This window comes from Hemicordylus capensis, chromosome 5, assembly GCF_027244095.1.
Source record: "Hemicordylus capensis ecotype Gifberg chromosome 5, rHemCap1.1.pri, whole genome shotgun sequence".
Lineage (NCBI taxonomy): Eukaryota > Metazoa > Chordata > Lepidosauria > Squamata > Cordylidae > Hemicordylus > Hemicordylus capensis.
Window position 1 is genome coordinate 226,540,982 of NC_069661.1, and position 26,913 is coordinate 226,567,894.

A 26,913-nucleotide genomic window follows, 5' to 3' on the forward strand; every position below is an offset into this window, starting at 1 on the left:
TTCAGCTTCAAGGAGAGCCAAATGGTCCTCTCTTAATCATGTTCTGTTAGGCTGATAGGAAGTTCTTTTTAAATGGGACCATTTCAGTGGGCCAATTTTGTTTCATCAGAGATGGTTCTGAATTATTCTCCGTTCATAGTCTTTTATTTGGAAATCCCCAATTTATGAAAAAGAACTACATTTCTCTCTCTTTCACATCTGCTAATAATATCTTTGTGGCCGAATAATGGACAGCTACTTGAGCTTCAGGTCAAACAGGGCTCAAGCCTCTTTTACAGAACAGTTTTTATTCCAAGTAAGGGAAAGAGTACTATTATTACATCCATTACTGTGTACCTGTTATATTATAGGGTATCAGGAACCAAATCTATGGAATAATTCCTGAGATACAACTTCTGTGGGTACATGTTGTCCTTATTCCGCTGGACTGAATAGTACACCTAACGTGAGTTTTGTCCTTGGCAGAGAAAGGAAGCGTAATTTAGAGGAAATTTAGTGGTTTAAAAGGCACACAAAATTTGTAGGGTTAGACATGACAGCCCTGTGCAGAGCACAACTGAAAAACATGTTAAACAGAAGGATCATTAGTAAATGTTCTAAGCTTTGCTTAACAATATGGAGGAAGAGGAGAACGAGTAAGAATCACAGGCCTTAGGAGCCCAAATAAAACAAGAGTTGGGAGTACTGCTATCCACACACAGCAAAGCAAACAGGACCATGGAAAGAACCAATCTGGTTTCTGCTTTTGATGATTAAAGTCTATTGCACTGAAGTAGTGATTCTGAGAGATGCCTCTCTGTGTGGCTGAAGAGCCTCGCATTATTTTAATTTCTGCAACAATGTCCCACAGATCTGCAAGGAGAGCTGGTCTTGTGGTAACAAGCATGAATTGTCCCCTTGCAAAGCAGGGTCTGCCTTGGCTTGCATTTGCATGGGAGACTATATGTGAGTGCTCTAAGATAAATCCCTTCGGGGCTGGAAGAGTATCTGCTTGCATGCAGAAGGCCCCGGATTCACTTCCTGGCATCTCCATGATAGGGCTGGAAGAGATTCCGGTCTGTAACCTTGGACAGCCACTGCCAGTCAGTGCAGACTATTCAGAGCTAGATGGACATAGGGACATAGGAAGCTGCCATATACTGAGTCAGACCATTGGTCCATCTCACTCAGTATTGTCTACTCTACACAGACTGGCAGCGGCTTCTCCAAGGTTGCAGGCAGGAATCTCTCTCAGCCCTCTCATGGAAAAACCAGGGAGGGAACTTGAAACCTTCTGCTCTTCCCAGAATGGCTCCATCCCCTGAGGGAATATCTTACAGTGCTCACACTTCTGGTCTCTCTTTCATATGCAACCAGGATGGACCCCACTTAACTAAGGGGACAAGTCATGCTTGCTACCACAAGACCAGCTCTCCTCTGCTGGACCAATGGTCTGGCTTGGTATAAGGCAGCTTCCTGTGTTCCTGAGCCTGCCTACCTTTTCTTTCTGAACTAATTTGCTTTAATAACTCCCCACAGTGCTTCTCCATGCAATCTCTCTATGCAGTTCCATTCATCCTTGGGTCCGCTTTTTAGCCAATCAAACAGACTCAGTGGGAATCAATTAGAGGCAATTTTATTGCACTGCAGTTGCAACAGGTAATCAGAGGGCTTTACGCTCTCAAACTGAATACAAATTGGTTATAGGTGCATCTTACATTTATACAAACAATCTGAATGATGCTGATACCCTAGACATAGTATACATGGCAACAAAATGGTGGACTAAGTATCTAGTACGCATGCGAATGATTCATTGTTCATCTGGTGATCACTCCTTATTTGGTTACATCCTGTTTTCTTAACTGTCAGCAAAGAACAGTGAGAATCCTGTGAGAACCAAGTTTCCTTAGATACAATTTAGTGGAGAGAGATAATGATGTTGATCATGTGAGGCTGTGATGTCCCTGAGCTCAGCCGGGGTTACTTTGAGTTAGAATGTGGTATTCTGGGCAAACATGGAGTTTCTTTGGTTTTCTAAACACATCAGCCACATGCAACAATCTTCGGGAGAACTTGGGAGAGGTAATGTGGGCACAACCATAGCCCTTTTGGAACAGCAGCATCTGGGGAAAGGTGCCGCCAGAGTCCACTTTCAGCCTGCCTGCAAAGGCCTGGACCAGGCTTCAGCTAAAAAGAACTTCATTTTGTCTCTCCAGAGATATGCCACAGCAGCATTCTTCATTTATTAGACTGGTTCACATAACTGCAATCTGGATAGGGGGTGCACCCATCCAGAGAGTTGGGTGTGTTCCTGGTTGGCAGTCGTGTGAACTCCAAGTTCAAGGTAAGTGGTTGTGTGGAGGTGCGAGCTGGGTTGTACAGCTTTTCCTCCACCCTCAGTAATATGCTAGAGAGAGTAGGGCACGCCCGTTCGATCCAGCTCCCACATCTTACACAGTCACTCTGCCCTCATCCTATCTTGATCTTGGGGTTCGAACGACTGCAGCTCAGGAGAGTGGCCAGCTCTTCTACCCTGGCTGGGCACTTTTCCTACCCATATTTCCATTGTGTGCACTAGCCTATTGCTGGGGGATGTGGTGTTAACCACTTGCTATAATTGATTCAAAAGGGATTAGACACATTCATGAAGAGAAGTCTCTCACTGGCTGGTGTGGAGCCTTCATGTTTAATAGGCAGTATATCTCTGAATACCAGATGCAAGAGGAGCAGCAGTAATGCGGGGGAGGAGCTATTTTTATTCATTCATTCAATCAATCAATCAATCAATTTCAGAGCCAGCGTGGTGTAGTGGTTAGAGTGCTGGACTAGGACCGGGGAGACCCGAGTTCAGATCCCCATTCAGCCATGATACTAGCTGGGTGACTCTGGGCCAGTCACTTCTCTCTCAGCCTAGCCTACTTCACAGGGTTGTTGTGAAAGAAAAACCTAAGTATGTAGTACACTGCTCTGGGCTCCTTGGAGGAAGAGCAGGATATAAATATTATTATTATTATTATTATTATTATTATTATTATTATTATTATTATTTATTTTACACAGTCAGACAGGTGTTATTGACTGCTTTGTTTTATCCAGACATTGAGTCCTTCCCAAGGACCTGGGATGCCAGAATTTTATTGTCAATGTTGTTGCTGTTGTTGTTGTTGTTGTTATTTCTATACTGCCATTCCTAAAGTGGCTCAGGGTGGATTACATTAAAACAACAACAACACACCAGATAATAAAAGAATTAAAATTAAAAAAAAGAATTTGAACCAGGTTAAAATTCCAACTAGATATCATTATATAAGTATTTGTCGTATTTGTATTCAGCTCTAGTTTATTATCCCTCATCCAGCCCATTCCTGCACGTAGGCAGGCATTTAAGGGGCTAATGCCATTTCCTGATATCGATGACGAGAAGAAATCGATTTGGGTCTCATTAGCATATTGATAACACCCAGCACCCAATCCCCTGATGACCTCACCCAGCAGTTTCATGTAGAAGTTAAGAAGTTTTGGTGACAGAATGGAGCCCTGAGGGAATCCATATAGTAGCTCCCATTTAGAAGAGCAACTCTACCTGAGATCTAGGGGTGGAACCACTATAAAACAGAGCCTCCTATCCCCAAATCCCTCATGCCCCACTTCTGGATCCAGATCCAGAATCCAGATCCCTAGGCTGGATTAAGTTACTCTTGTTGAATGTTTGGAGAAGACTTTGTTTTGTTCTAACTTTGGAATCGATAGAGAAAGGAAAAATCTTGAGGATCCCCCCCCCCCAATCAAGGCAAACAGAGGGTGTTTACAATCTTCTCTCTGATTCCAGTGTTCCAGCTTGTGAATAAACAGAGCTGTGAAATAAAGGTCATTTTAATCAGGCATCACATGCAAGAATTACCTGAGGGCAAATAAATGCAAGTATCAGATTCTTATCAGATCTCTGGGATAATAATAGCGTGGTCACTGGGGAGAGTCTGTTAGTGTTGGCCCACTGGGTCAGATAACAATACAGACGCTCTCTTTGGCTTCCCATTGCTGTGACCCAGCCCATCTGCTTCTCTCTGGCCATATGGTAGAGAACTATCAAAGGCTACAAACATCTGAATTTTATGCATCCAAACGTTCTTCAGTTTCACTGAAATGTCACAGAAATGCTCTCACTTTGTACGTTTATGTTTTTAAAAGGACAACTTTGTCTTTTTATTTTAAGTGGATATCAACATTATGGCATTTAGTTTAAAGATTATATAATATTTGCTTGGAATTTCAATTAAAAAATACATCCAATGTATTTATTGAATACAAGCCACCAAAGACGGGCCCTTTGCTCCACTGAAATTGTATGATTACCTAACAGTGTACTTTATATCACATCTTAGAAATTGAAAATAAAGGGAATTATATGTGCGCATATTTGAATAGCCTAGTCCTCCGTGTCACATACCAGACTCTGTGAGGCTGTCGAACATGAAAGCGACAATTGGGATGCGTCCAGATGACAGATTCCCATGCCCTCAAGTTCAGCACTTGTGTGCTAAGTAGCACAAAGCATAGAACTTTACCTTGAGGGTTGAAAGAGTGCCTCCTGCCATAGAGTCTGCATGGAACCTGCTGCTCCCACAGTTGCGACAGTCTGCCCTGTGGACAGGTAGGTCGTCAGGTGGTGTAATGTTTTGGGGTCAATAAATATGGGCACAGGAGTGAGGATTGGCACAAAACACAATTTTAATCTGCAGAGCAGGGGCGTAGCTAGAGGAGAGGGGGCCCGTGTTCGCCCCCTCCACAGTGAAGAAAATAGGGAGGGGTGGAGCTGGGGGGCCCTCTGGAGCTGGGGGCACCAGGTTCTTTGAACCCATCCACTCAATTGTAGCTACACTCTTGCTGCAGAGTAACTCAACAGTTTATATACCAGTCTCAGGCTTTACTCTACTACAGTTTATTGTGGCTGGGGATGATGGGAGTTGTAGTTCAACAACAGCTGGAGTACCAAAGGCTACCTACTTCTGTTCTCCTTGTAACATCCTTTGTACATAAAAACACAAATGACAATTTCATAGGAACATAGGAAACTGCCATATACTGAGTCAGACCATTGGTCCACCTAGCTCAGTCTTGTCTGCACAGACCGGCAGCAGCTTCTCCAAGGTTACAGGCAGGGGTTTCCATCAGCCCTGTCTTGGAGATGCCAGGGAAGGAACTTGGAACCTTCTGCATGCAAGCATGCAGATGCTTTTCCCAGAGTGGGCCCATCCCCTAAGTGGACTATCTTATAGTGCTCACATGTAGTCTCCCATTCAAATGCAAACCAGGGTGGACCCTACTTAGCAAAGAGGATAATTCATGCTTGCTACCCCAAGACCAGCTCTCCTCCCATGCTTTTCTTAATGCATTAATTTCCTGAATGCTGTTGACTAATGTGTGGCAGAAACAGTAATCTTCATATGAATCAGTTCTTCCACTGATGTTACCTTTGCTGTCTGAGGTGAGCCTGGTCAGAGCTCAGAACAAGGCTTTTTCTGTAGTGTCATCCAGGTTGCAGCATTTTCTGTCCCATGAGGCCCAGCTGGCCCCCTCTAAAAGTGTCTTCCAAAAGATTGCAAAAACCACCCCCTTTCGCCAGACATGCAATTTAGCACAAGGTTCTTTTGGGTTTACTTATTTGCTGCTGATGTTGCAACTACTTGTTACTCGGGTTGCAACTGAAATTTCGGCAAAGCGAAGTTTGAAAGATAATTTCAGGGTTCTTCACAAGGAGAAACATCAGATAAATTTCTTAGAGTTTCTTCAGATCCCTGCTTGCTACTTTGATGTTTGTCTTGTTGGGTTTTTGTTTTTTGTTTTAAATGGGTATCATTTATTCTGATGTATACTACTTGGAAAGCCTTTTAAGAGGCAGAATCGAATTATAAATTCCATAATTAACTAATTGAGCAAAGAGACACCTTTTAAAGTGGCAATTATCTTATATTTAGCAGGGAGAAAGCAACTGTCCTTATCCAAGCACAGCATCCTGTGGCTGGTGCTGGTGGCGAACATATTTCTTTTTAAATTGTGAGTCCTTTGGGGGCAGGCAGGGGATCTTCCTTCCTTCCTTCCTTCCTAAACCACTTTGAGAACTTTTGTTGAAAAGTTGTATATAAATATTCGTAGCAGTATGTATGAATATATTTCAGTGTGTGGTACATAACACAGTGGGTGAGCGAGAGAGGGGTGGTGGTGGTGGTGGGTTTAAAGCTGCAAGCAGAACTCCATACAAATATGTTCTGGATTCCAGAAGGGTGAAGTTGACCAAAAAGAATAGTATAAAGATGTTTTGGCTTCCACCTTCTTCAGCAGAAACTAGAACGTCTTGCACATTATATTTCACTTTGTTAATCATTCTCTCTCTCTCTCTCTCTCTCTCTGAATGACCCAAAGTAGCATAAGCCCTCTTCACACATTTTAAAAGGAGAACGCTATATACAAGCACAACATCCTGAGAGTGCACCCTGGAGCCCTGCCTCTGTGCTCTACACACCCACTCCATTGCACTCCACTCCACTCTACTCAGAAGTTCCACCCCAGCCACTGAACAGGGGTGGGGTGTTCGGTCCAGGGTCAAACTGAACAGGGGGTGGTTTGGTTCAACCCCAAACAGTCGAACCAAACTGGTTCAACATCAAACCTGTTTGCACATCCCTACTGGTAGCCCCTAGACACTGGTGGCCCAGGGACATTTATCCCCCCGCCATTCCACTGTCCATATGTGCCTATCTGAAATGCTACTCTTGTCTGGGATGATGAGATATGTTGCCTTTGCGATAGGTGGAAAGCAGAGTTCATGATGATAAACCAGATATAGTAAACACCCCTCCTTTTCAAACTCTGATTTTAAAAGAAGTTTATACCTTGTTTGCCTTCCACTCCCTTATGATCTGTCATGTGACATTCTCAAACAATTGTGCACCCACTTCTGTGGAGATTTTGCACAGCTGAATGGATGCAGAAGCTCTTCAGTAGAACTGATAAGCCCATTTAGTTTTCTGTCTTTACAAACAATCTCAGGTTTTAATTAAAACATATAAGTAAACAAATTAAGTTTAGAAAACTGCTCCTGAAGGCCCAAATTGCTGTTTGCCTTAAATGTAGAATGAACTGTAAAATATGAAAACTCAATTCAGCTTCATTACATCCGATCCTCTCTCCAGATTAGGAAGTCTGTAAGTATATATATGAGCATATATATGAAGCTGCCTTCCATTGACTCGGACCATTGGTCTGCCTAGCTCAGAACTGTCTACATTGACTGGTTTTGTCTGTCCAGCATTTTAGCGAGGGGTCTTTCCCATCCCTATGTGCAGATGCCAGGGATTAGGGATGTGTGAGCTGGTTCTGGTGGTCCAAGTTTGAACCGGACTGGCCCTGGTTCTTAGAATTGGTTCAGGGGTATACTTGTAAAGGGGAATCCAGCGAGGATTCCCCTTTACAAGTAAAGGGCATTCCTTCTAGTAATGCGGTGGGAGGGGAAAGGGTACTTTTAACTTTTAATTTTGAGGTGGTGAGGATGGCGGCAGCAGAGACATTGGCGGCAGGAGCTCTTCCAACCCCCCCCCCCACACACACACTGCCGGCCTCCTGAAGAGCAGCTGGGGCCACAGCCGGCTAGGGCTGCTCTTCAGGAGACTGGGGGGGGGTGTTGGAGGAGCCCCCGCTGCTGATGTCTCTGCTGCTGCCTCAAAATTAAAGGTAAAAAGTACCCTTTAACTCTAGAATTTTTTAAAACTGTGGTATTCCACCTTTCATCCAAGGAGCATGGCAGTTCACATGAGATTATCCTATTTTCCCACCTAGAAACTTCAAGAAGTAGATTAGGCTAGGAAATAGCAGTTGGCCCCAGGTCTCCCAGTGAAGCTCATGGTTAAGCACTGGTTAACACACTGGACCGGGTCTCACGATCAGTGAGACCCGGTTTTAACCTGTGAGCGGGAAGAGCGGGCTAAGCCCACTCACGAGCGGGCAGGGAGCCCTGGGCGGCCGGATCGGCCGCCCACACAATGGCCGGCTCTGAGACGGAGCCGGCGGAGGGGTGGGGGTGTGTGCGGGCCCCACAAGCCCCAGTATGCCCTGCGCGAGTGCGCAGGGCATACTGGGGAGACCCCCGAGCCGGGAGGCGGCTTTTTGCCTCCCGGCCGGAGGTCTACTCATGAGTAGGCGTGGCACGAAGCTGCACCGCGGCTACTCATAATGGTAAAAAGCAGGTTTGCTGGAACACTCGCTCCGCAAACCTGCTTTTTACCAGGGGTTCTCGAGCGGGTTTGCCGCTCAAGAACCACCAGGCTCGGCTGCGAGCCTGGTAGTTCTTACGGTCACCAAAAATCGGGCTAGCCTCTGCTAGCCCGATTTTTGTTGATGATGAGAAGCGCCCCTTCATCTACTACACTATGCTGGCTCTCAAAATATGTTCAGGTCTCCTTCAGGTTTCCCCAGCCAGGATGCAAACACAGCCCCACAGACATAGATATAGCAAAAATAGCAGTCCTAAACCACTGAACTTCACTTTCCTGGACTTCACATGCAACAAAATAAGCAGGAACATTGTGTGTGCATAGCTTGTATTCTAGTGTGTGTCTTCATCCAGTGAAAGGTGGTGAACCAGGACTAGAGAGAACCAGTCAGCCATGAAGATGATTGGATAATCTCTAGCCAGTCACAATCTCTTAGCCTTGCCTGCTTCACAGGGTTGTTGCAACATGAAGGGGAGGGCCCTAGGTTCAGGGGAGGAAGGGTGGGATGAATGTAAAAATTAATGTGCAATAGGGGTAATACATTCCTTTCTGGACAATATGTAACAGTACAGAGAGCTGGACCAAATTGTGGTTTTTGTGCAGCACATTCACATGATGAACTAATCTCTCTTGTACATTAGACACTACAATATGGCAGAGAGCTTGTTTTGTTACATGTGAAACTGCTCTCAGTAACAAAGTTTGTGTGAAATGTAGGAATAATTGGTAGAATTTTTTTTCTGTCACAGCTCAAATTCATGGCTCATATAATCCAAGATTTATTATTTGACCTTGAACTATTTATTTCAAAAATGTTTCAGGAGGCAGTTGTAGTGTGTGATCTTTTTAAAAAAATCTCTGAGCTGGATTCCAGGAAAAGACACATGCAACACAGCACAGACTCTGTTCAAATACGGCATTTTTAAATGCACAAAAGAGGCCAAACTCAATTGGCTGCCAGCTCAAGCTCCAGAGAAGATATCAGCTTGAACTTGCTCCGAGTTGAGTAATGCTATCTTGTCAATAGGAATTGCCTTGTGTCTGTATCTGTTCGGCCACTCTAATTAATGATTATTTAACTGTACTGTCAGCCCTGTTTAAATTTGAGTGTTGCCAGTTGCTTCCTTCATTTGACCAGCCAATGGGAGCCGGGTGAGTCATTCATGCATACCACTGCCCCAGTGGCTCTGAGCCTATAGCAGCCCAGTTTAATAGGGCATTCAGAGCTCATTAGTGAGGAAACACATCAGGAGTGACCGCTCCAGTACCACACGTTGCAACTAATAGCCTCGGTGAACAGAATCGTTTCTGTTTCTGCTCACTTGTTGTTGAGTCCTTTCAGTGTCAACAAGTGGTCATGTCGACAGGAGTCCACCATTCTGCCCAACAGTTTTATCCGTTGCTCTCCCGAGCCAGACTTGTGTCCTCCTCCATTGTTTGGCCTACAATGGAGCATGAGCAATCACAAAGGCTTCACAGCCATTCATCATCAGCTCGCGCATTCGCCGAGCAATATTGCCTGCCAAACGTTCAGGCCATCGTGTTGGCACAGTGTGTGAATACCCGTGAAATACAAATAGTTCTGCAGTGTACACTTTTTTGTTGTGGTTCCAAAGCCAGTGCAAGGAGAGAGACAAGGAGACGTAAGGAAGCTCTGGCTGAAAGGAAGAGAAGGTTCAGTTGGAGAGGGAAGCCGTGAAAGGAACAAAGCCACTGGAGATGGAAGGCGCATTGTGGAGTGGATGAATATTTTCGACACAAAATGACAGGGCACCATCCAGCCAAAGCTTTGGACGTTTACGTCCTGTTCGTTTAAACATTCACTTAACTCTCTTCTAGAGAAATCAACTGGAATTCAATGTGTAGAACTTTGCCAGAATTAGGCTGCACTAGAACTGCACCCCAATTAAAGAAATCTTAATCCATTAATCATATGTTTAGTCAATTAATTGGTTAACTAATAATTAAATTGGTATATATTTGCATATGAATAAAACAATGAGTATCAATTTTAAAAGCATGCTTTCTTTGTTTTTGGATGATGCACGTATCACATACAACCCCATTTTAGGAGAATTACCTCCTCTGTGGAATACCTCTTCTAATGCAGTGCCTGCCACCTGTGTTTTTTTGTAAATTGTTGCATAAATTTTTTAAAAAGCATTTGCTTCCTAATAAATTGGGGGTGTGATCTCTCATGCTATCATGGCCTGAAGAGTCCCTTGCCCCTGAATAGGAGTGGTGTGCTGATGTCCAGAGGCTTTAACCTCCATCAAGCCTGCTTGATGCTTTCCTTGTCTCATTTCAGACATAGGAGGTACTTAAACAGCACTGGGGTCTTCCTCCTCCCTTCCAGCTCCATTGGCTTGCTGCTCTTCTAAAAGCCAAGCTGCAAGCAGACTCTCATCCTCAGCCTTCCCCCTCACCTGGCCATATAAGGCATGCCATGCTGCGCATGCACGGAAGAGCCCTCCATCCTTGCATGCAACATTCAGGCTTTTGCACAGCAATGCTGATCACCATGGTAACTGAGCTGCTGCTGCTTGCCTGACTGCAGGCCCAGGATGGAAGCTGCTGAGTGTCTTGGTCAAGATGCAGTGGAGATTAGCAACCCTTATGTCCCCTCTTTCTTCCTTGCTGGATCTGGGGGGCCTCAAGGTGTTAGGTGAGTTTTCCTGGGAGCTACCATGTAAGGGGCAGACAGGAAATCCTTAACTGGGGGCAACTTTTTAATGGATTAATTAAGCCAGTTGACCAGTCCATATTGCAACCCTGTTACTTATTGTATTATAGAAGCATGTTATTGCCCTACAGTTGGGCGCTTTTATTCCAGGCACTGTATATGCAATGTGTAAGCAAAAGAATGCAAAAGAACAGTGCTAATTAACCATCGTAATTACTGGACAGCATACAGATTAGTTAGCCATGACTAAGCACCATTGAAATCAATGGCAAGGTAGATGCCGCTAATTGGTCCCATTCATTGTAATGGGACTTAGTCATGACTAACTTAAAGGCTATTCACACGAGCGGACTAACCCAGTATAGGGCAGCCCAGCATGGGTTAGGCTGCTCGTGTGCAGCACCTAACCCGATTTTTCACAGCAGCCTGAGTTTCATTTAACCTCAGCAGGCGATTGTAAGAACGATTGCCGCCAGGTTAAAAGGCTTCCCCCAGCCCGCCGCCATTCCCCTGTCCCCACATTTCCCCCTGGCCTGCCACCGTTTTGTACCACTCCCCAGTAGTGGGGTCAGCCAGGCTTCTGGCAGCTATTTTGACCATAGAGGTGGAGGGAAGGAGTGCCCCGGCCTCTGGCATTTCTACAATGCACTGTGTGAGCAGCGTGATGCATTGTGGGATTCCTGGAGGTCGGGCGGCCTTCCCCCGGCTTCTCTGTTGCAGTGCTATTCGCCACAGCAGGAATAGTCTGGGAGCCTGGCACAGTGATCAAGGCAGCAGCAATTGTGTGGGGGAAGTAGGGGCGATCCTGACCCTCCCCCCCGGGCCCAGGCCTCAGGAAATGAGGTTGATCCTGTCTTCTATGGATTTAGGACAGACCTATCAGTGTCTATTAGCCATGATAGCCAGGGTCAGCTCCCTAAGCATAGTGCCCTCAGTGGGTCCCCTCCTTTCTGAGCAGGCCCTGAAAGAGTTGCTTCACTGCCACCACACAAATCATAAAACCAATTCTCAAGAAATTTACAACCAACAAAGGGAAGTACTTTTTCACACAATGCATAATCAACCTATGGAATTCTCTGCCACAAGATGTGGTGACAGCCAACAGCCAGGATGGCTTTAAGAGGGGGTTAGATAAATTCATGGAAGACAGGTCTCTAGGCGATTTACAGCAATAAAACCAAGAAATTTTGACAATTAAAACATTTTTAAAAATCAAATTAAAATACCCATTAAAACTACCAAACAGCTAAAAAGCTTGGCTGAAGAGATGTGTCTTTAGTTGTTTCCTAAAAGCCAACAGGGATGGAGCAGCTCTAATCTAAGCAGGACGTGCGTTCCACAGCCCTGGGGCAACTACAGAGAAGGCTCGCATTTGAGTCACCACCAGACACCCTCAGACAAACCTCTCCTGAACATCTTAATAGGCGGCAAGGTTTATAACAAAGAAGGCGTTCCCTTCAACACCGTGGGCTCAAGTCATTAAGGACTTTATAGGTAATAACCAGCACTTTGTATTTTGCCCAGAAACCTATTGATAGCCAGTGTAGTGCTTTTAACACCGGCGTTTTAAAAGAATGTCCCAATTGGATGTCCCGGATGCCAATCTGGCAGTAGTATTCTGCACCAATTGCAGCTTCTGGACTATGTACAAAGGCAGCCCCACATAGAGTGCACTGCAGTAGTCAAGCCTGTGGGTTACCAGCATGTGCACCGCTGTCTTAAGGGAACTCACTTCCAGGAAAGAGTGAAGTTGGCGAACCAGCTGAAGTTGATAGAAAGCACTCCTGGCCACCACCTTTACCTGAGGTATCAGAGAGAGGGTTGGGTCCAAAAGTACTCCTAAACTGCGAACCTGTTCCATCTGGGGGAGTGTAACCCCACCCAGAACCAGCAGATCTATGCCATTTCTTGAACTGCGGCATTGATGTCAGAAGCACATCATCACAGGGAATGTGGCCAGCACTAAAGCTGGAAGTGCTGCTGATTGGACTCTCCCAGCCGGTGAGGCAAATGCTCTCTTTGTTGACTGGGTGCTCCTTTCTCTCCCTTGCTTTGCAGCATTTCTAACTGTAAAGGTAAAGTTGTGCTGTCGAGTCGGTGTTGACTCCTGGTGACCACAGAGCCCTGTGGTTGTCTTTGGTAGAATACAGGAGGGGTTTACCACTGCCATCTCCCACGCAGTATGAGATGATGCCTTTCAGCATCTTCCTATATCGCTGCTGCCTGATACTGTATAGGTGTTTCCCATAGTCTGGGAAACATACCAGTGGGGATTTGAACCAGCAACCTCTTGCTCCCTAGGCAAGTTACTTCCCTGCTGCTCCATTAGGTGGCTACATTTCTAACTGTAGAGGTTATTATTTCCTATGGACTTGGCAAAACTCTTTTGCACGCACACTCCAAAGGAAATCTCTATGAAGGAACACATTTATTTCTAATTGTGTTTAATGAAATAAAATATGAAGTGGTCGGCACACTCCTGATATGCAGAAGAATGTAACAACATGTTTACATGTGATCTTTTTTGTTTTTCATTTCAACACAATTTTAAAAAGGAAATTGCAGTTTAAAAGGGCCCCATGGCTGTTTTTTTATAAGTGTGCTTTTACAGAACTGCTTTGAGATCAGAGATTGGCAAGATGGGCAGAATCTAGATGAATACTGCCTTTGCATTTGAATGTTGCCCACATGCAGCAATTTTTCCTAGCCCCCACCCTTCTCTTTTCAGTAGGGATGTTCACGAAGCGTTCCGTGCACATCTGGGGCAGCGGAGAGAGGGCACTTTAAAAGGAGGAAGGCAGGTCTTACCTGCCGCTCTGTTGCAGCTCCGTCACCCCCCGCCACCCCAGAACAGCACTGTTTGTATGAAGCAGCTGGACTCTGTGTTTGCTGGCTGCGTTTGCTTAGGAACAGGAAGTTCTCTGTTCCCAACAGGAAATGATGTCAGATCATGTGCGGATGCCGTCTTGAGTGGTCAGCAACACTAAGCACTCAAGATGGTGTCCTCACATGCCTAGACACCATTTCCTGCTGGGAAACTTCCTATTCCTAAGGGAATTCCCTATTCCTAAGCAAATGCAGCCAGCAAACAGACAGCCCAGCTGCTTAATACAAACAGCACTGCTCTGGGGTGGGAGTGGGGGCAGTGGGGGCTGCAATGGAGGGGCAGGTAAGACCTGCCTTCCCCCTTTTAAAGTGATTGCTCGCCCCCAGCCAAAATGATTCGGCTGCAGCAGCTCAAAGCATTTTGACATCTGGAAATAGAGGTGCCAAATCGCTTCAGCACCTCTTTTCAGGAGCATCGGGGTGGGCTGGGGGGCTCAGGAAAAAATATTGTGCATGAGCAACATCATTCAAGTCCTTGAAGGACTCTACATAGAAGAGAGCAAAGACTCAATCTCTGCTGCCCCAGTTTGACAATTGAACCAATTACCTAGGGGAGTAGTGGGCTCTCTCTTCCTGGCGGTCTTTGAACAGAGACTGGACAGCCATCAGTTGGGGATGCTCTAGCTTAGGGTTTTCTGCACTGAGTGGGGAGTTGCACTAGATGGTTTACAAGGCTCCCTCCAACTCTAGTTCTCCTCAGGTGTTATGCAGCAGTGTATGTCACTGGATGGCTCTGGGCCAGTCATGCCTCAGCCTAATCTACCTCACAGGGTTGTTGTGAGGATAAAAAATAACCATGTACCCTCCGAGCTCCTTGGAGGAAGAGTGGGATATACATGTAAATAATAAATAAATAAATAAGTGTGCTGGCAAACCTGTCCTCAATGTTGATGCTCTCTGTAGCCTAACTTCCTACTCTCCATGGATACAGTGGTTGTTTCTCCATGCAGAGTTGAATGCTGTGCCCAGGAGAGACCCTCCCTCTGATTAATAATGCTGGGAACCCAATGTTACATAATGCCCATAATGCACGGTCACATAATGCCTAAAGACATTATATCTTTAGTGATTCTGTTACTCTAAATCTCTCAGATGAGTGGTGATTGACCTGGCAACTACCCACAAACTTCCTTACAGTTTGGAGGACATCTGGGAATTTGATTTTGCTTTGCTCCCATTGACAGCAATCCAGCCAAACTGGTAGGATTTGTGACACTAGTGGGAATATGCAAGTGCTAACAAGAGAATGGCTATAGGAAAAGAAACACAGGCCCAGAATGTTACCCATTGTTGACCATTCCACATTTCATAGGCAGGCAACTTAAAGAATAGCTGTCCTTCATTGGTCAATGTGCCATTTAACCAACAGCATATGGTTTTTGTCTTGGGATCATGCAACATGTCACAAAGGAACAGAGAGTGGACAGTTACTAGGCAGCCTTTGTATGCTTTGGAGGGGCAAAGGAAGATGGTATTTTAATAGATTTCCCTGGAGACCTCTTAGAAAGGCAATCTAATTGCTTAAATCAAATTTGGGACCCCAATCACAAATAATTACCTAATCTTTTATCCATCTATCTTTCTCTTGTTCAAACAAATAGCATATGCATGTAGACATATATTAGCTTGGATCCTTTCTGTGTATGTGTGGGTTTGGGTTGCAGCTTCGGATAATGAGTTAGTGACAAATTTTATAAAAATTGTAGAAAAAGCAGCAATTTTGCTTATACACTTCTTGACCGTTCACTGACATCAATGCTTCTTGATCATTCAATTTAAAGAGAGTAATGCATTTATAAAAATCGCACCCTGTTTGTTTCCACTGCTTTAACTGCTGTGATGTGAATAGAGCTTTGCAGTGCAAAAAATAAGGTATTCCATCTAAGAAATTCTGCCCTGCTTGACATTTCGAAGTCCCAGTTAGTTGCAAAGGCCAGGTTGGTGCCAGAGAACAGCAAGATCAGGCATTTGCTGGGAACCTGGAGACTAGCAAAGAGTCCACTGCCCCAACATGGTCCCTGTTCTCCCTTACTACTACTACTACTACTAATATTATATACACTTTTCAACAAAGGTTCTCAAAGCAGGAAAGCAAGCAAGCAAGCAAGCAAGTTAGTTCCTGTCCCAAAATGGCTCTTAGTCTAAAAAGAAACATAAGGTATACACACACAACAACCACTGGAGGAATGCTCTTGCTGCACTAGGCTGGATAGGGAGTTGTTCGAGGTGTCATGACTGGCTAGTGAAATGTTGAAGGAAAGATTATATTAATTATATAAAGATGCTCATGCCTTACTGACTAACTCGCTGACTCAATGACCAGGTATCAAAATTGTTAGGGTACTGCCTCAAGACCTAGAGCCCTGAAAATTGGCACAACCATTGTTTAAGACCCCATAATTATTAGGATAAAATGTGAGAATGGGACATTTATATTTGTCTTCTTCAAATTAAAAAACTCAGAAGACCAGACATCACACTGAACTTGCATATAGGTGTCTGCACACACACACATGTTTTTGTATGAATAACTATACATGCATTCGTTTTCACAGTGAACCTGGGTATAGGCCCCCTCAAAAACAGAGTACAGATGGGAGTGTATAGCTTGAAGCCTACTCTGAGAAGAGCAGAAGCAGATTCAGGAGGTAAGCAAGCTTTTCTAAACAAAACAACAACAAGCCTTTTTCCTTCAAACAAACTAACAGGAGGAGGGGAGAGTTCGAGAGGCTGATTTCTCTTTAAGATAGAAGTCCCAGTGTCTGTGTCTGTGTTTGTTTCTAGCCAGGGCTCGCATTTGCCAGGGCTTGCATTGGGGGCTCTGTGGCATTTAGTTGTTGCTTCTCCCTGCCTGGAGGGAGACAGAGGGAGGAGTCAGCTAGGGCTGTAGTGAGTCACACTTGTTGGGAGGGCCCACAATCTGTGAGACACATTCCTATTTCTCTGTTTGAAGCCTTCTCTCTATATAAGAGGTGAAGGCCTGAGAGCTTAGCAAGCAGGGATAGCAAATGGCACTGGAGTTTTGCATGGAGTTTAGTGGGGAAGTGTGCAGGGGAGACTAAACGGGTACCCTTGATCACAAGGAACCCAGTGGAAAGTGAAGGTAAGAACTACTCTGTCCTTCATATTCTTGAGAAAGGAAGTTTGAAATGTTAAATAGCTGATCAATACAGCTAAGACCTAACTTTCTAATAAACAATTTCTAAATACTGTAAACAGCCACCAAACCTAGTTATGAAGACTGAAAGCCAGCAGGGGAGGGGGCACTTCTCAGTATATTGCACGGAGTGTAACATGTATGACTATTTGCTCCATGGGCAGAAGTAATGGGTGTGTGCTCGGTGCAAGGAGCTCCTGGCTCTCAGGGGAAAAGTTCGTTGAGACCAAGGGGGCAGATCTGAAGAAGCTCAGAGAGACAGAGAGGCATACAGACAAGACCTTCAGGGACGTGGTAGAAGAATCCCACTCCAAGGCCGATAGCTCCTCTGCTGTAAGGGAGAATGAAGGTCTCAGGGAAGGAGGACATCAGTGTGAGGAAGTGGGAAATGCTCCCTTAGAAGAGACTCATTCCATGGATGATGAGTCCATATCCTCTCACACTGGGGATACTCCTCCGGGGGTGGAGGCCTCCTTGTGGTGGGTGATTCAATCATTAGAAGTATAGAGAGATGGGCCTGTGACCTGTGTGTTGACTTCACGGTGACTTGCCTGCCTGGTGTGAAGGTTGTGGACATCACACAGTGTCTAGTAGGGATGTGCAAAGAACCGCGGAGCTGCGGTCTGGCACTGGGGTGGGGGGTTCCAAATAATGGCGGGGGGGGGCTTTACTCACCCTCCCAAGAACGGCGCCGTATTTATGTGAGTAAGCGGGCGGCATGCCTCCCTGCCGCCCGCTTCATTTCCCCTCTCGGCGTTCCCTCCGTTCAAATTCTGAATCGGGCGGCAGGGTATCTCCCAGTCCCTGCCGCCCTCTTTAATGCCCCCGCTCGGCTGGCGGCCGCCCCATTCAAGCCTTCAAGACCCCTGCCGGCCCTTCCCTTCCCTTCCCTTCCCTTCCCTTCCCTTCCCTTCCCTTCCCTTCCCTTCCCTTCCCTTCCCATTGCAAGGGGGACGAGCGGCAGAACTCCCTGCCTTCCCCCTTGCCGGCTGCGCTGCAGATGGCTTCTAAGAAGCCTTTTTCATGCATGCGCGAAAAAGGCTTCTTTTGCGTGCATGCGCGAAAAAGGCTTCTTAGAAGCCATTTTAATAATTACCCTTCAATTACCCACACATAGACTGGGTAAATTCACAGGTAATGACAAAGAGGTCAAATGTCTAGAGCTGAATGACTGTGCCCTTGAACAATTGGTCATGGAACCAACCAGAGAGAAGTTGACCTTGGACTTAATCCTTAGTGGCACCCAGGACCAGGTGTGTGATGTCAGTGTCATCGACGCTTTAGGGAAAAATGACCATAGTGCAATCAAATTCAGCATACATGTAGGGAGAGAATCAGCAAGGAGGTCTAACACAGACTTTCAGAAGAGGAAACTTCTCCAAAATGAGTAGTATGGTGAAAACCAAAAGGGAAAATCAGGAGAGTCACTTCACTCCAGAATGCATGGAGTTTACTTAAAACCACAATACTAGAAGACCAGTTAGAATGTATACAAAAAATGAGGAAAGGTACCACTAAGACCAGGGGGATGCCAGTATGGCTAATAGATAAAGTCAAGGAAGCTATAAAGGGGAATAAGACTTCCTTCAGAATTTGGAAGGCCTGCCCAAATGAAGAAAACAGAAAGGAACACAAACTCTGGCAAAAGAAATGCAAGTTGACTATAAGGGAGGTGAAAAGAGTTTGAGGAACATTTAGCTAAAAGCACCAAGGGGAATAACAAAAACTTCCTTAAATACATCAGCAGCAGGGAACTTGCCAGGGAGGCAGTTGGTCCATTAGACAATAAGGGAGTGGAAGGCATTATTAAGTAGGATAAGGAGGTTGCAGAGAAGCTAAATGAGTTATTTGCATCTGCCTTCACAGCAGAGAATACTGAGCATATACCTGTTCCTGAACCAGGCTTTACAGGGACGGAGGCTAAAGAACTGAGTCAGATAGAAGTGACAAGAGATGATGTTCTAAACTGTCTGGGAAAACTGAAAACAAGCAAATTGCCATGGCCAGACAGCATCCATCCAAGAATCCTTAAAGAACTCAAATGTGAAATTGCTGACCTTGCAAAAATATATAACTTGTCCCTACAATCAGTCTCTTTACCGGAGGACTGGAAAGTAGCAAATGTAACAGTGATTTTCAAAAAGGGATCTGTGGTGATCTGGGAAATTATAGGCTGGTTAGCTTAACGTGTGTTCCAGGCAAATTAATGGAAAACATTTTCCAGGATAGAATTGTAAAACACATAGAAGAAAAGGCCCTGCTGGGTGAGAAACAGCATGGCTTCTACAAAGGTAAATCTTGCCTTCTTAATCAGAAACAAAAGATAAAAGACTTGTTAGAATGTCTAGGTCTTACAGATGCCTAGGAAGTCAGCACTCCAATGGAAGCTAACTTGGATGCAAACAACAAGCTTCTTGTAGACAATGGGCAATATAGGAAAGCTATTGGAAAACTTTTGTCTAGTACCACAGTAACAAGACCAGACGTTGCTGGAGCTGTGGGAGATTTAAGCAGGAAAGTGGGTACACCCACCAAAAATGATTAGATTGCAGTTAAAAGTCTAGGTAGGTACCTTAAAGGTCAGCTTGCCTAAAACTTGCCTAAAAGCCAGTAGTATAGTAATCCTAGACTAGTGGGCTAGGTTGCAGACTGGGCAGAAGACGGAACAGATCATAAGTGGATATCTGTTCTTTTGTGGAGGTGGAGCAATTAGTTGGTGCAGCTGAAAGCAAAAAACTGTTGCTCATTTCTCTATGGAAGCAGAATATGTGTCAGCCATTCAGGCTTGCCAGGAGATGGCATGGATACACACATTGTTGCAAGACTTTGGAGCTGATAAACCTAAACCAACTGAATTGTTTTTGGACAAAGTTGTATTTTGCTTTCACAAATGGAGAAGACAAAACCTAGAGCAAAGCATATTGACACAAAATACCATTATGTATGTGATATACGAGAAAAGTGTCCGGTGGAGTTGAAATACTGTCCAGTGAAGAAGATGATAGCTGATGTGCTCATAAAACCTTTGCTAAGAGATCGTTTTCTTGCATTGTGAAAGATGATGGGAGTTGTTGATTGGTGCTTGAGCAATGAGATGGAGTGTTGGAAATGAGAATTCTAATGCTCTTAGCACTGCAGTAACCTCTTCTGGACACTAGAGGCATGAGTGTTATGTTAATAGGTCTCTCTTGGTCAGTTATAAATCAGTTAGAATTGCTCGGTGGTTGTTGAAGGCTAGTGCCTGTTTGGGTATATTGTTCAATCTCTCTCTCTCTCTTAGTATGTGATATTAAGTTTCTTAATAAATCTTTGTTTTTAACTCAACCTAATGTTTCCAGATAATCTCTTGGGCTAAACTTCTTTACCACCAGAGCATACTTTGCTTTGTGAGGACTTTAATTATTTTCCTCAAAGCCCTCAACATGAAGTGTGCCTGAAAATGACTAATCTACTTCCGCACTAGCTAGTACGAAGCTCACATTTGGTACAGGCATAGCCCAAGGCCAAGGTTATCATCTGAACTCACATTGAAGCAAAGGAGGTTTCATGAGTCCATGATGCATGAGAGACTCCAAGGTGGTTTCATGAGTCCATGAGGCAAGGAGAGACTCCATGAGCTCTAGTGAAGAAAGACAAGATATAAATGAAATAATTAAGATACCCCGATAGAAGCCTGAAAGATGTTTGGAAGTCTCCCTAGAAACAGTGGAGCAAGAAGAATGCTCACCTTCCAGATCCATGAGAAAACTGATATTTGGTACACATGTAATGCAAGACATACTGATAAGAAACGGCCAGTTCAGACAATATATCATCTGCCAACCTCAGCATATGCGATGAGAATGGATGTGTACCATTAGCGAACACAGCCTCCCCAGGTGCATTTTCCTAATCATTGGATGGGGGGCGGCATTTGAATTGCTCCTCTACACATGGCCCAAATGTTAGCACCATATTTATCTGAATCCAAGACTAGATTTTTTCCAAGTTCTTCATTTAGATTCTCTTTATTTAGCAGGGGGAGAGTAACTGGCCCTATCCACCCCCAGCACTATACCTCCAGTGACTGTTGCTGGTGTCTAATATGTTTCTTTTTAGATTGTGAGCCATTTGGGGACAGAGATCCAATTATTTGTTTATCATTTCTCTGTGTAAACCACCCTGAGCCATTTTTGAAGGGTAGTATAGAAGTTGAATTAATAATAATAATGATGATGATGATGATGATGATGATGATGATGTTAGAAATCAGGGAATCATCTTAAACCAAGTCCTCTTCCTTTTGAGTAAATGCAGGTGTAACATGTATATAACCTCTGTTTCTAAAGGGGATCATTTTAAATTCAGATTCATCTTCTCTTTGGGTAAATATGGTATTTCAGTCATGTGTAGAGTACTGGTTCAGATGAACTATCACCCTGTGTGATTGGGGGAAAGCACGCCAGCACCCCAGTGCCCCAGAAGGGAGGGAAGAGATGTGCACACACATCCTTGTTGTGCAAGCTGGGGCTGGTGGTTGATGAAACATGGCCCTAAGAGAGTCTTTAAGAGAATTCTTAAAGAGAATTCTTTAATTCTTTAATTCTTTAATTCTTTAGTGTGAAGAGAATAAGAGAATTTTATGTCCAAAGGTTAAATTGTGCAACATGAAATAATAGAGGCCAGTGCAGTTCCCCATCTTCTGCCACAGCTTACTATTTGCATAGGATAGAGAAAATTCACATATTCTAACTGAGGATTATTATTTTTTAGAAGGTAACTGATGTTCTGCGTCAGAGATGTTCTACGTTAGAGATGTTCTATTTAAGAGAGGAGAGCTGGTCTTGCAGTAGCAAGCATGACTTGTCCCTTTAGCTAAGCAGCGTCTGCCCTGGTTGCATATGAATGGGAGACTAGAACTGTGTGAGCACTGTAAGATATTCCCCTCAGGGGATGGAGTTGCTCTGGGAAGAGCAGAAGTTCCCAAGTTCCCTCCCTGGCTTCTCCAAGATAGGGCTGAGAGAGATTCCTGCCTGCAACCTTGGAGAAGCTGCTGCCAGTCTGTGAAGACAATACTGAGCTAGATAGACCAATGGTCTGACTCAGTATATGGCAGCTTCCTATGTTCCGATGCCACTGCAGTTTGAGTTTCCTAAATAGTACAGTACTGGAGCAGCAATACAGTACTGGAAGATAAATTGGGGCTTTCCAGCTAGTTATGTATCAATCTCAACTTTTAATGCACTAAGAAACCTGTTCAACTGTTGTTGAAGTCCTGTGGTAGGTATAATTCCTTTCCCCCACAACGTAATTATTTCTTGTTATAATTTGGCTTGAGAGACTAAAAAGTGCTTGACCAATTCGTATTCCGGCTTGTCTCCCTCAGCCTTGAAAGATTCTTTTAAAAAAGAAAGCAAGCTGAAACTCTTCTAATGTTATTATGAGCCTGATTTTGGAGCTAATTAAAACTTTAAAAATTGGATGGGGAAGATTTGTAGGCCATTGGAGTAGTCGTAGTGATTCCCCACCCACTTCACATGAGAGTGCTTTTTCATCAAAAGATTTCCGTTTGTCTCTCTGATTTCTTGTTCACTGCGATCAAATCCAGTGAAATTGTATATCCTTTTCTTGCTATACCAGATACCGTAACATGAAATGGGCAGTGGGTGAAGTAAATCAGAGAGGATTTACTGTCATCTCTGCGGAAGTGTTTGTTCTTGTATCTTTTCTTTCATTTTTTTTAACAAATAGGGGGCCAGGATGGTGGGGTGGAATGGGGGGGGGACTTCACAGTGGAGTAAACCTGAGACATAAATTCAAGAGCCAGACAGTTGAATGAACAGGATAATCGGGGTATTTTTGACAGGTGCGGCAGCCTGCTATAGCTGGCATATAATCATTACCATCTTAATAAGGCTCTAATAGGGGGGCTGATAATTCAATGGGGTGTGAAGATCCTAATTCAACTCCCAATCCCACATGAATGTGCTAGAATTTGTGCTCTTTGTTTTCTTCCTTTGTACCCCTGAATGCCAATAATTACTGGCTATAGATTCAAAAAACATTCTTAGAACTGGGAGCTAAATTAGCTCTCCTAATACTGCACAAGAATGTCAATACTCATATTTTTAAAAAAGAACGAAGCAAGTGGAGCTTTTTGTATGCATGTGTTGGGAGATTTTTTTATTTTTTTTTAGTACACTTGTTGGTGCTGCAAAGGTTCTACAGCTGAAGAGCATTGGCTTAGAGCATGAATAATACCACCACTGTTTCTAAAAACCATCAGGGGCTCCCTTTTCTTCTAGCAGAAAATGTTATACATGCATCAAAGTCGTTAAATCGTGCAAGAGTTCACGTCTGGTTAAAAAAAATGCAACTTGAAGTGTCCCCAAATGCTGCTTTGTTTGGTCAGTGTTGGTTTAAAACAGTCATTCACAGAGTCTAGCCGGCATCTCTGAACATCACAGTAAATAACCAGTCTATGCTAGACTCAGTCAAAAGTATTGAGGCACAGTTAAAAGAGGGTAATGGTCAGCCATCTATATGAAGTGACTGAAAAAAAGAAGTTGATAAAAGAAGCCATTGCTATCCAAATATGTCAAATCAGTGGTGGGCATTTCTATTTCACTAGCAAAATGCCTGTTGTTAAGATGGATGGACGGACGGACGGATGGATGGATGGATGGATGGATAGTGTGTGTGTGAGAGAGAGAAAGAGAGGGAGGGAGGGAAGGAAGGGAGAGGATTGTATAGGATTATGTATGACAAAGAGTCCTGGAAGGTGCAATCCAAACAGGGTGTGTGTGTGTGTGTGTGTGTGTGTGTGTGTGTGTGTGTGTGTGTAAATGTAAATAGATATAGATATATAGCCTTTTCAGCTCAATGACCCCAAGGTGTAATAAAACAGCCTCTGTAAGGTTAGGCCAAAATGCAACACCCAGGGTCTCAAACCAAAATCTGTAATCAAGATTTGTAGTTGGCTTGCCAAACCAAGTGCTGCTCCCACTGAGGTGTGTGTTATGTCTGAAACCAAGCTCTTCATGAACCTCAGGTGTGTTCCCGGTGAGCCCCTCCCCCTTTGCCATCCAGACCAATGGCTGTGAGGTTGCACAAAGCAGGCTGGGATAGCATCCAGGACATCACTGGGAGGCCCAGCCAGGGGTCATATTTCTGGCTCAGCTCAGCTACTTCCAACAAACCAAGGTATGAATGCATGAATCAATCAATAAATGAATTACAATCGTTGATCAAATACACACTACAACAATAGTACAATCAGTTTAACAATCCAACTCAATATCCAATCCAACTCAATAATATACTTCTCTCGACAACAATACATTCTTAGTATACCCATCTATGTAAAACTAGGGATGTGTGAAACCAGGGGCATAGCAAGGTTGGAGTGGGGCCAGAGACAAGATTTTAAAATCCCCCCCCCCCCGCTCGCTTAAGCTCATCTCATGAAGTAAAGAAATCTTTACCTGAGGGACCGCCTGCTCCCAAGGGTTGTTGCCCGCTTGACAAGGTCATCTGAGGGGGCTCTGCTCTGGGTGCCAACAATGAGGGAGGCTCGGTTGTCGTGCACGCGGGGCAAGGCCTTCTCTGTTGCTGCCCCCAGACTCTGGAATGCTCTCCCGGTGGCTATTCGCTCCTCAGTCTCCATCACAGCTTTTGAAAGAGTGTAAAATCTTGGCTTTTTGCTCAGGCTTTTATTTGATTGTCTCTGCTGCTGCTCTTTGTACTCTGTATTGCTTTTATACTTTTGTTTTAAGTTTTTGATCAGATTTGTTTTATATTTTTAGCTTAATATTTTAATTGTTAATTTTTAAAAAAAAAAATCAATCTTTTTTCCAGTCTTGTTTTTAAATTTTGCTGTAAACTGCCTTGGGATTGTTTTAATGAAAAGCGGTATATAAATTTAACAATAAATAAATAAGGCTGAATAGTGGTAACAGTTTACACACACACACACACACACACACACACACACACACACACACACACCTTAAGTGCCACAATAGAACATCACCTAAATTAAATTCTGGACGATGCAAGTCATTTAATGGTACTAGAGTAAGACATGCTTTTCTGGTAGCTCCAGGTCTTAACACTCACATCAATTTCGGAGGATGAATACAACCGAAGGAAGCTTGGGCGGGTGCGCGACTGGGGGAGTCAGTCATGTTACTTGCCTCTGGGGGCTCCCCAAGGCAGTGGGCCCCCAGACAACTGTCTCCCCTTGCCCTATTATAGTTACGCCCCTGTGTGAAACGATTCAGGTACAAAACCATTTGTACCTGAATCTGGCCAATTTGGGTGATTTGTAGACAAAACAAATCACCCCTGTCCTCAATTGCCCAGATTCAGGTACAAAACAAATTACCCAAGATTCAGACCTGAAAAATTTGGAGATTCGGACCTCCATTTTGTGGCCAAAGCAGGCATAGGGTGCCAATGTTTGTCACTAAAACCACTCTTTTTCCTACAGGAGAATCTACTCTCAGAAAACCTCAGAAACAACAAAACCCAGTGCCCCATGAGCTTGTGGGTTTGGGGTTGGTTGGCACCCTATGTGCACTACACCACCACTTGCTCTGGTCCACCCTGGTGCCCCCAAGTGGAGTTTTGGGCCTGCTGAAATCTCCATTATTCCCTATGGGGGGAAAGCTTAAAGATGCGCAAGCTTCAGAAATTTCTTTGAAATGTGGGTGGTAGCAGGCACCCATTGGGTACTACCACCCAACTCACTCTTTTGCCCCCAGGACCCCTTTTTTGCCCTGAATCGATTCAGATTTGGGATATTTGGGTACAAATAGAATCTGGGGTGATTTAGGGGGAGGGGTAGATTTGGACCCAAAACAAATTGAAACAAAAAAAATCAATTTGTTCACATCCCTATATAAAACTAGATATTAACTGTTGTTGGATCTTGACAGCTGCCACTCAGAATTTAGCCACATTATAGGTGATAGTACTCTGATCATCTCGGAGAGACCATGTTACTCCTTTACTGATGGAGTTACACTGGCTGCCAATAGGTTTCCGGACAAAATACAAAGTGCTAGTTATAACTTACAAAGCCCTAAACGGCTTAGGCCCTGGGTATTTAAGAGAGCGTCTTCTTCATTACAAGCCCCACCGCCCATTGAGGTCATCTGAGGAGGTCCATCTCCAGTTACCACCAGCCTGTTTGGTGGCTACACAGAGACGGGCCTTCTCGGTCGCTGCCCCGGGATTGTGGAATGCGCTCCCTGCTGAGCCCCTGGTGGCGCAGTGGTAAAACTGCCGCCCTGTAACCAGAAGGTTACAAGTTTAATCCTAACCAGGGGCTCAAGGTTGACTCAGCCTTCCATCCTTCCGAGGTCGGTAAAATGAGTACCCAGAATGTTGGGGGGCAATATGCTAAATCATTGTAAACCACTTAGAGAGCTTCCAGCTATAGAGCAGTATATAAATGTAAGTGCTATATGATCCTTCCCATCTTTGGCAATTTTCAAATAACATCCGAAAACCCATCTTTTCGCCCCAGCTTTCTCAGCTTCCTAATATTTTTGGGTTTTAATCTCTCGTTTATTTTTAAATTGTTTTTCAGTTTTTGAATATGTTTTTAACTGGTGTTATGTTATTGTAAACCGCCCAGAGACTAAAGTTTGGGGTGGTGTACAAATTTGATAAATAAATAAATAAAATAACAAGAGTGGCACATAAATTCCATCACTTTGACCAGGAAAATGTAACAACATGGAGGTAATAAGTCAATTATGGCAATCATTATAAAAAGAACAATGCAACACATATTGGACTAGGGATGTGCATGAACTGCGGTTCAAGCACATTTTGAGAGAGGGCCTGGGAGCTTTAAGAAAGAGGAGAGCAGGTCCTTACCTGCTCTCTGCCACCCTATGTAGTTTCCTGCTGGGGTAATGTGCATCACAAGAATCCCCGTGTGGCCTTAG